General features: G+C 41.5%; 1 long non-coding RNA gene across 1 annotated transcript; it reads right to left on the reverse strand.

The window, feature by feature from the left end:
• Nucleotides 1-3,803: 3,803 nt before the first annotated feature.
• On the reverse strand, nt 3,804-9,404 carry LOC106568396 (uncharacterized). The gene is made up of 3 exons (XR_001320279.3): nt 4,622-9,404; nt 4,342-4,528; nt 3,804-4,269 (listed from the first exon to the last, which is right to left on the reverse strand). It is a non-coding gene; the product is annotated as an uncharacterized LOC106568396 (long non-coding RNA).
• Nucleotides 9,405-9,893: the final 489 nt, after the last annotated feature.

Genomic DNA, 9,893 nt, shown 5'->3' on the forward strand with positions numbered 1-9,893 from the left:
ATCATGTTGTGGGTATGTTTTCCAACGGCAGGTTCTGGGAGACTAGTAAGGATCGAGGCAAAGATGAACCCGAGCAAAGTACAGAAAGATTGGGGAACCTCACCTTCCAACAGGACAATGACCCTAAGCACACAGCCAAGACAAAGCAGGAGTGGTTTCAGGACAAGTCTCTGAATGTCCTTGAATGGCCCAGCCAGAGCCCGAACTTGAACCCGATCAAACGTCTCTGGGGAGACCTGAAAATACCTGTGCAGCAATGCTCCACATCCAACCTGACAGCGTTTGAGAGGATCTGCGGAGAAGAACAGGAGAAGGGGGCAGTTGAAATCGGCTCAGGGTCTACATTGCATATTTGTTTTTTGCATTGGATTTATATTGAATTCTGCTCGTATAAACACGCTCTACCACAATAACAATGGAAGATTCTCAGAGGAGGAAGAGGAGGCCCATCCACAGTGTTTACTTAAAGGAAAAATAGTGAAACATTAAAAAACCTCTCTGGGATAGGCGTCCCGCTAGCAGGACAACTTCCGGTGAAACTGGAGGGTGCGCAATTCAAATAAATAATCATAAAAAGGATGGATATTAAACATGTAGGTACATACAAGTGTCTTATATCGGTTGAAAGCTTAAATTCTTGCTAATCTAACCTCACTGTCAGATTTACAGTAGCCATTACAGTGAAAGCATGCCATGCGATTGTTTGAGGATGGCGCCCCACATCAAAATATTTTTCCACCGGCACAGGTTTTATAAATTCACAAATAGCGATTAAATATTCACTTACATTTTGAAAATGTTCCTCTGATTTGTCATCCAAAGGGTCCCAGCTATAACATGTAGTGTAGTTTTGTTAGATAAAATCCTTCTTTATATCCCAAAAAGTCTGTTTAGTTGGCGCCATCGATTTTAGTAATCCACTCATTCAACATGCAGAGAAAGGAATCCAAAAATCTACCGTTAAACTTTGTTAAAACAAGTAAAAATACTATAATGAAACAGGCAGGGAGCAGGTCTCGAACCCTCAACCTTCTATCCTGAAGTCCAGCGCGCTATCGACCGTGCCGCAAAAGCATGCTCGATCGGCAGAGTCGATATCCGCGCTTATAAACCCAGGGTCGTTACAATACGTCTCTATTGACTCCTCAGATACCCTAAAATGTAATCCAACTATAATATTTCATACAGAAAGAAGTATGTTCAATAGGAAACCGATATTTGCAGGTTTACTTGCCTTCCTCGCACGCCCAAACACGAATTTCCAATAGTGTGTCCCAGTACTAAAACTCATATTTCTTACTCGATTTGGAAGGAACAAGCCTGAAACCTTGAACATTTTGTGCTGACACCCTGTGGAAGCCATAGGAATTACATACTGGGAGCTAGATTGAATTATTTCCCTATACTTTCCATTGTAAGAGCATGGGCTCTCAAACATATTTTTTTTACTTCCAATGGTACCAATTATATGCATATCCTGGCTTCAGGGCCTGAGCAACAGGCAGTTTACTTTGGGCACGTCAGTCAAGCAGAAATGTATAAAAATAGGACCCTAGGCTGAAGAAGTTTTAAAAAAGTTATCCTATTTAGATCAAACTATACTAAATATATTCACCTCAACAAATAATTGATTAAAACACACTGTTTTGCAATGGAGATCTACAGTAGCCTCAACAGCACTCTGTAGAGTAGCACCATGGTGTAGCCAGAGAACAACTAGTTTCTGTCCTCCTCTGGGTACATTGACTTCAATACAAAACCTAGGAGGCTTGTGGTTCTCACCCCCTTCCGTAGACTTACACAGTAATTATCTAGGGCTGTGGCGGTCACAAAATCTTGTCAGTGGGTGATTGTCAAGCAAATAACTGTCGGTCTCACGGTAATTGACTGTTAATTAACATAAACACATTTAGCATCTCCTAGTTTCAACACATAGCATACAAGCCACTGATGCGTACCTTTGGAGCATCTTCATTTAAAAAAAGTCTAATAAATCCATGTAATATAGCCAACACCTTCACAATAAATCCATTATTTATTTTAGACAGGTTTAAAGAAGCATGATATTAAGAAAATGTAATATATTTCAGAAGAATAGAATAGCATACTCTGAGTTGTCCTTATGTTTGTAATGAATACTCAGGGAGAAAAAGGTGTAGATTCACGCGCAGAGCACGGCAGATGTTTATTACGCCTTCGCAGGAGGCAGGAATCGTGGTCACAGGCAAGCAATTGTCAAACACAGGTAGGTAGTCGAAAACAAACAATACCTCACAACCATACAAACAGAAAGAACTGAACTAAATAGGGAGCTGATGAGACCAGCTGAGAAACGAACACAGGTGAAATCAATGAACAAAAATGAAAGAGACTACGTTGAAGAACACGAAGAAACAGAACATAAGGTTGACTAAGAAAATAAAAGCAGAACCTTAAAATGTTAGATCCTGATCTGACTATGCCAAATGGCTGTGTGCTACACTAGTTAATTTAGCAGTCAAGATTTTCTTAGAATTCCTTGGCATTATTTTATAGTATGAAGAATACAATTGAACAAAGCTGAATAAAATAGAAAGGATATTTTCTCCAAACAATTTGAGGGAGTGCGCACATGCGGCTCTTCTGTGTTGAGCGGTTAACAAAGAAACAGGTATTCCTATATGCTTAATTTAGAGTTATTAATGTAACTTTAGTTGTTGGAAAAACGTTGGGCTATATGTTGATTTTTAATACATGTTAAGTTGCATGATGCGACTCTAATGATGATTTGAAAAAAGTTGCTTGAAAGCGATGATCTCAGATTTTTGTGCAGGCTGTACACACTACATCAGTCACTCATTCACAATTTGACAAGCACTTGATAATGCCTAGAATTTCACTGCGGCATCCCCTTTGTTTGGCCGTAATGCACCCTAAAAAAATCCATGCCTTTTGCCGCCAGCGGTCGTTGTGGCCTTCTCCCTTAGTGCTGCGCACTCCATCACGTGATCAGGGCCCTCATTTATCAATGTTGCGTAGAAAGCTTCTAATTTAACTCGTACAAAGAACATTTTGAATGTTTGCAAGTACAAAAAAATGTGGTATTTATCAATTGCTCGTATGCTTGATTTTGTCACGTGTGCTCCCTCTCCGGAATCTAGGTCACCAGGCTGCTCGTTATGGCGCATACCTGTCACCGTCCTTACGCACAGCAGCGCATTATGACACTCACCTGTTCCGTTTATTTATTAAAACACTCACACCCTGAACTTGCTTCCCGACTCTCAGCACCCATCGTTTACAGATTTACACACACCTGTAATTATTTTGCCTTGATAAATCAGACACGTTCTAAAACACTGTGCACGTGAAGTCTCATTTACATAAAGAACCGCACTAAATTACCATTTCTGGTCACAAACCTTCCCTTTAAAGCTGCAAGAAATGTCACTAATTTCTGTCCACCAACATGGAGAAATCAAAGAAGACAAAGAAAAAAAAATTTTTTAGGACACAGAAATATAACTTTTGATCACTGAAGTGGAAGCAAAACAAGCCATACTTTTTGGTGCCCTCAGCAATGGCTTGACAAATAAGAGACAAAATATTGCTTGGGAGCAGGCTTGAGCTGTGGTAAATTCTGCCTCATCTGAGTGCAGAACAGTTAATGAAATTTAAAAAGTCAAGCTTTATTTTTGCAACCATATTCAGACATGGACCACATGTAAATAATTTTTGTTGACAATAAATATAAGAAATATATATAACAAAATAAATGTAACAAAATGAATATTACAAAAATAACAAAACATGAACTCTTGACAGATGTGGGTGATTTGCCTGATCCCTCAGTCCCAGGCCTACCAGAAGGGTATCCTTTTTGTGGAGCAATTCAGCTGTGCCACATGTTTTGACTGACGCAGTCCTGAAACAAGAGATCAACGCATCAATTCTTGGACTCAAACAGCAGCTGGAGGATGTATGCAACGGCCTGAGAGAGATTAATCAATCATTGAAAGAACTTGTTGATTGTGTCAAACATGTGAGACAATAAATTCTGGTGCAATGTAAATGTGTTTTCCTTGTCAATTTGATTACAATATTTGGAAGAACAGATATCTAAAACTGTTGTATGATATTGACTCTTGTCCTCAGTGCCAGAGCTATGGGTGGTGGAAAAAACTCCCTGTCAGGCATGGGCTCATCGGGTCTGGGTGGATGATTCAGTGGAATGCCATTTTTGATTGCAATGTTGTGGAATACACTCCAAGCCTTGACAATGTAGCAAGCCTAAAAAGGAATTTGCACATTGTATTACATTCACGTAATGGCATTTGAAGGAATGTCATTTCAGAGGCAAACCTTGCTAGGCTAGTATTGCAGTGTGCCTCCTGTCCCAGACAAGCACAACGCCCTTTCAGCAGGCCTATGGTGCGCTGCACTGTTGTTCTTGTGCTTGCGTGGGCTTCGTTGTACCTTGACTCTTGTTGGTTTGAGGAGTTTGTGAGGGGAGTCATCAGCCATGTTTTTAACGGGTAACTCCGGTCTCCTGCAGTTATGAAACACACCATTCAGATATTGTTTCCCAGTAGAGGTCTAACATGGCAAATAAAACCTTGAAAATAAAACATAAGTCAATTACCAATAAGCCATCCGTCCTCAACAGCTCCTTCCTGGAGGTTAAGGCCAACTGAACTGTTCGTGTCCCACCTGGCCATTTGCCCACTACATTCAACAAAGCCAAATGTGAATCACAGATGACCTGCACATTAACAGAATGGAAACCTTTTCTGTTGACGAAGTTGAATTCATTCATTGATGGTGCTTTTATTGCGATGTGGGTGCAGTCAATTGCTCCAATGACATTGGGAAATCCTGTCACGACCCTCGCCGAAGTCGGTCCCTCTCCTTGTTCGGGCGGCATTCGGCGATCGACGTCGCCGGCCTTCTAGCCATCGCCGATCCACTTTACATTTTCCATTTGTTTTGTCTTTGTTTTACACACCTGGTTTCAATCCCCCAATTACTTGTTCATTATTTAACCCTCTGTTCCCCATGGTTTTTGTGAGTGATTGTATGTATACGGTCCGTTATTGTGTGCTAGTTTATTGTGTTGTATTTATTTGATTCCTTGAGTAAATTACGTTCCTTACTCATATCTGCTGTTCTGCGCCTGACTCCTCCACACCAGCTACACACAGACCGATTGCAAACCCAGCTATGGTATGGAAATCCTTTTTCACTCTGGCCTGTTGCACAGCAGTGTACGGAAACGGTATGTATTGTGGGGTCAATGAAATAATACCATGAAGGACTGCAGGCAATATTTGGCTCATGGTTGGTTGTGAAATGCCAGACCGATACGCAATCTCCCGTTGGAATGTTCCAGTGGCCAAAAATCCCAGGGTGGAGAGGACTTGGGTATGCACTGGGATGGCATTGGTGCATTTCGTCTCCCTTTCTAATACCGGAGAGAGTTGGTTGCAGAGATACAATAAAATATGCCTTGGGAAACAAAATCTACTAATAAGCCAAGTGTCACTCTCAGCAAAAAGATCTGCACGCTCATTGAAAACACGCTCCCTGCGTAATGCAGCTTGTGCCAGATCCTCCAGCAATGCAAGATTTGCCATTTTGGACAAGTCACAATGCCTCAGTGTTGCCTTTTATATTATTTAACTGGTTTAACTAAATTGCCTCCAACCTTACATTCCACTCTCTTTCTAATTGACTTTATTATTCAATTATTATTCAATTAGGCTTAAATGGTTTCATGTTTATGAATTCGATAGCACCCTGAGAAAAATATTAGTAGCTTAAGTGTCTATAAAATAAATATGAAATAAACAATTAATGTATTATTTTTTTTCTTCATATTTTATGATTTGGTCCAGTATGTCAATACTTTCTCCATTTGGTGGATGGTATTTCATTAGCAGTTTGACTTTTCTACCACAAGGTGCTGTGGGTAGGCATGGTCAGAGGTGTCCTTCAATTTACACACATTCTCAAGTAGAAGTACAAATTGATAAATCCCACACATTCTCAAGTATAAGTACAAATTGATAAATCCCACACTTTGCTTAGAAATGATTGCACACATGGTTTACGAACCTTTCTGTTCATATGCAACATTGATAAATGAGGGCCCAGGTCTTTCTCACAGGCTACTATTGAAGACAGACACATCAGGGACACAACTGCGTGCATCCTTATCCAATTCCGAGGTGCATATTGCAGATATTGGAAGAACTGTCCACATTTACTTTTTATCAGCCAACAAGATGAGTAGGCCTAACGAACAGCAAAACCACTAGCCTATGTAAATCTACTATCCCCATAGTACAAAAGTCTACCTATTCTATTCTGTGCGAAAAATAAATATTCCAAACATAGTCTGGGACAGTTGTGTGATGCATGTCACGTCCTGACCAGTAATAGGGGTTATTTGTTATTATAGTTTGGTCAGGACGTGGCAGGGGGTGTTTGTTTCATGTGGTTTGGGCTATGTATTTAGGTAGAGGGGTATTTGTTTTATATGGTTTGGGGTGTGTGTGTATGTAGAGGGGTGTTGGATTTATGTATTCCGGGGTTTTTGGTTAATGTTCTTGTTTTGTATTCTAGGTTGTCTATGTTGTGTATTTCTTTGTTTGCCTGGTGTGGCTCTCAATCAGGAACAGCTGTACATCATTGTTTCTGATTGAGAGTCATACTTAAGGAGCTTGTTTTCCACCTGTCCCTTTGTGGGTAGTTATTTTTGCATTGCTGTTAGTATAGCCTGTGAAACTGTCATTCTGTCGCTTCTTTGTTTTCTTGTTTTTTTTCGTGTTCACGTTTAAATAAAATATGATGAGCACGCAATCCGCTGCGCCTTGGTCTAATCTCTACGACTACCGTGACAATGCAATAGATTCCTATGTGGCTGACACAACAGATCAGAACGTTTACCTTAAAATGTTGATCAACTATTAGGCTATTTCTTCACATAAGTGCAACAATGCGCACATGGTAGAAGCATTAAGAGCAAATGTTCCATGAGCAGAAAACACCATAATCAAAAGTGATCGCAAATGCAATTATGCATGTAATTATTTTATTATAAAGGTGCATTTGAAACTCACACGCTGCTTATGTATGCCAGTTAGGCTCTACACCCCTTGTAAAGCAGAGAGTTGTGATACAAACCTTATTAAAACATATAGGCCTATGGGTGTGCAACTATGATAAGAAAAAGTCGCAAAAAATGCATTGTTTCTTATGTTGGGCATCGTTCACAAGTGATAATATATAATTCACAAGTGATAAGCTAATATTGTTACCCATCAAACTGTTCTTGATTTAATATTGTCATTACATATACCAAAAAAAATATATGTGTGAAATTTGTTTTGATTTAGAATGGACCATTATCATGCACCTGTATTGAAACAGGAGCAGTGGAAAGAATACTGTCACGTCCTGACCAGTAATAGGGGTTATTTGTTATTATAGTTTGGTCAGGACGTGGCAGGGGGTGTTTGTTTTATGTGGTTTGGGATATGTATTTAGGTAGAGGGGTGTTTGGTTTATGTGGTCCGGGGTTTGTTAGTCATGTTCTATGTTAGTATTTTTCTATGTTCTATCTAATCTATTGTATTTCTATGTTTAGTTAATTGGGGTTGGACCTTCAATTGGAGGCAGCTGGTTATTGTTGCCTCTGATTGAGGGTCCTATAAGTAATCAAATCAAATCAAATGTATTTATATAGCCCTTCTTACATCAGCTGATATCACAAAGTGCTGTACAGAAACCCAGCCTAAAACCCCAAACAGCAAGCAATGCAGGTGTAGAAGCACGGTGGCTAGGGAAAACTCCCTAGAAAGGCCAAAACCTAGGAAGAAACCTAGAGAGGAACCAGGCTATGAGGGGTGGCCAGTGCTCTTCTGGCTGTGCCGGGTGGAGATTATAACAGCACATGGCCTAGATGTTCAAATGTTCATAAATGACCAGCATTGTCAAATAATAATAATCATAGTAGTTGTCGAGGGTGCAACAAGTTAGTAACACAAGAGTAAGTGTCAGTTGGCTTTTTCATAGCCGATCTTTGAGAGTATCTCTACCGCTCCTGCTGTCTCTAGAGAGTTGAAAACAGCAGGTCTGGAACAGGTAGCACGTCCGGTGAATAGGTCAGGGTTCCAGCAGGTCTGGGACAACAGGTCTGGGACAGGTAGCACGTCCGGTGAACAGGTCAGGGTTCCATAGCTGCAGGCAGAACAGTTGGAACTGGAGCAGCAGCATGGCCAGGTGAACTGGGGACAGCAAGGAGTCATCAAGCCAGGTAGTCCTGAGGCATGGTCCTAGGGCTCAGGTCCTCCGAGAGAGAGAAAGAAAGAATTAGAGAGAGCATATTTAAATTCACACAGGACACTGGAAAAGACAAGAGAAATACTCCAGATGTGACAGACTGACCCTAGCCCCCCGACACATAAACTACTGCAGCATAAATACTGGGGCTGAGACAGGAGGGGTCAGGAGACACCTTGGCCCCATCCAATGAAACCTCCGGACAGGGCCAAACAGGTAGGATATAACCCCACCCACTTTGCCTAAGCACAGCCTCCACACCACTGGAGGGATATCTCCAACCACCAACATACCATCCCGGGACAAGGCCGAGTATAGCCCACAAAGATCTCCGCCACGGCACAGCCCAAGGGGGGGCGCCAACCCAGACAGGAAGACCACGTCAGTGACTCAACCCACTCAAGTGACGCACCCCTCCCAGGGACGGCATGGAAGAACACCAGTAAGCCAGTGACTCAGCCCCCGTTATAGGGGTAGAGGCAGAGAATCCCAGTGGGAAGAGGGGAAACCGGCCAGGCAGAGACAGCAAGGACGGTTCGTTGCTCCAGCCTTTCCGTTCACCTTCACACCCCTGGGCCAGACTACACTTAATCATAGGACCTACTGAAGAGATATGTCTTCAGTAAAGACTTAAAGGTTGAGACTGAGTCTGCGTCTCTCACATGGGTAGGCAGACTATTCCATAAAAATGGAGCTCTATAGGAGAAAGCCCTGCCTCCAGCTGTTTGCTTAGAAATTCTAGGAACAATTAGGAGGCCCGCGTCTTGTGACCGTAGCATACGTGTAGGTATGTACGGCAGGACCAAATCGGAAAGATAGGTAGGAGCAAGCCCATGTAATGCTTTGTAGGTTAGCAGTAAAACCTTGAAATCAGCCCTTGCCTTAACAGGAAGCCAGTGTAGGGAGGCTAGCACTGGAGTAATATGATCAAATTTTTTGGCTCTAGTCAGGATTCTAGCAGCCGTATTTAGCACTAACTGAAGTTTATTTAGTGCTTTATCCGGGTAGCCGGAAAGTAGAGCATTGCAGTAGTCCAACCTAGAAGTAACAAAGGCATGGATTAATTTTTCTGCGTCATTTTTGGACAGAAAGTTTCTGATTTTTGCAATGTTACGTAGATGGAAAAAAGCTGTCCTTGAAACAGTCTTGATATGTTCTTCAAAAGAGAGATCAGGGTCTAGAGTAATGCCGAGGTCCTTCACAGTTTTATTTGAGACGACTGTACAACCATCCAGATTAATTGTCAGATTCAACAGAAGATCTCTTTGTTTCTTGGGACCTAGAACAAGCATCTCTGTTTTGTCTGAGTTTAAGAGTAGAAAGTTTGCAGCCATCCACTTCCTTATGTCTGAGACACAGGCTTCTAGCGAGGGCAATTTTGGGGCTTCACCATGTTTCATTGAAATGTACAGCTGTGTGTCATCCGCATAGCAGTGAAATTTAACAGTCCAAGTAGGAGTTTGTTTTTCATGGGTTTTTGTGGGAGATTGTGCTGTGTATAGCTTTGTGCCTTACCGGCCTGTTATTCTTCGGTGTGTTTTCGTATACGTGTTTGTTTTGGTTTTTTTTCC

Source organism: Salmo salar, chromosome 01 (genome assembly GCF_965601325.2).
Source record: "Salmo salar chromosome 01, fSalSal1, whole genome shotgun sequence".
In the NCBI taxonomy this organism is placed as follows: domain Eukaryota; kingdom Metazoa; phylum Chordata; class Actinopteri; order Salmoniformes; family Salmonidae; genus Salmo; species Salmo salar.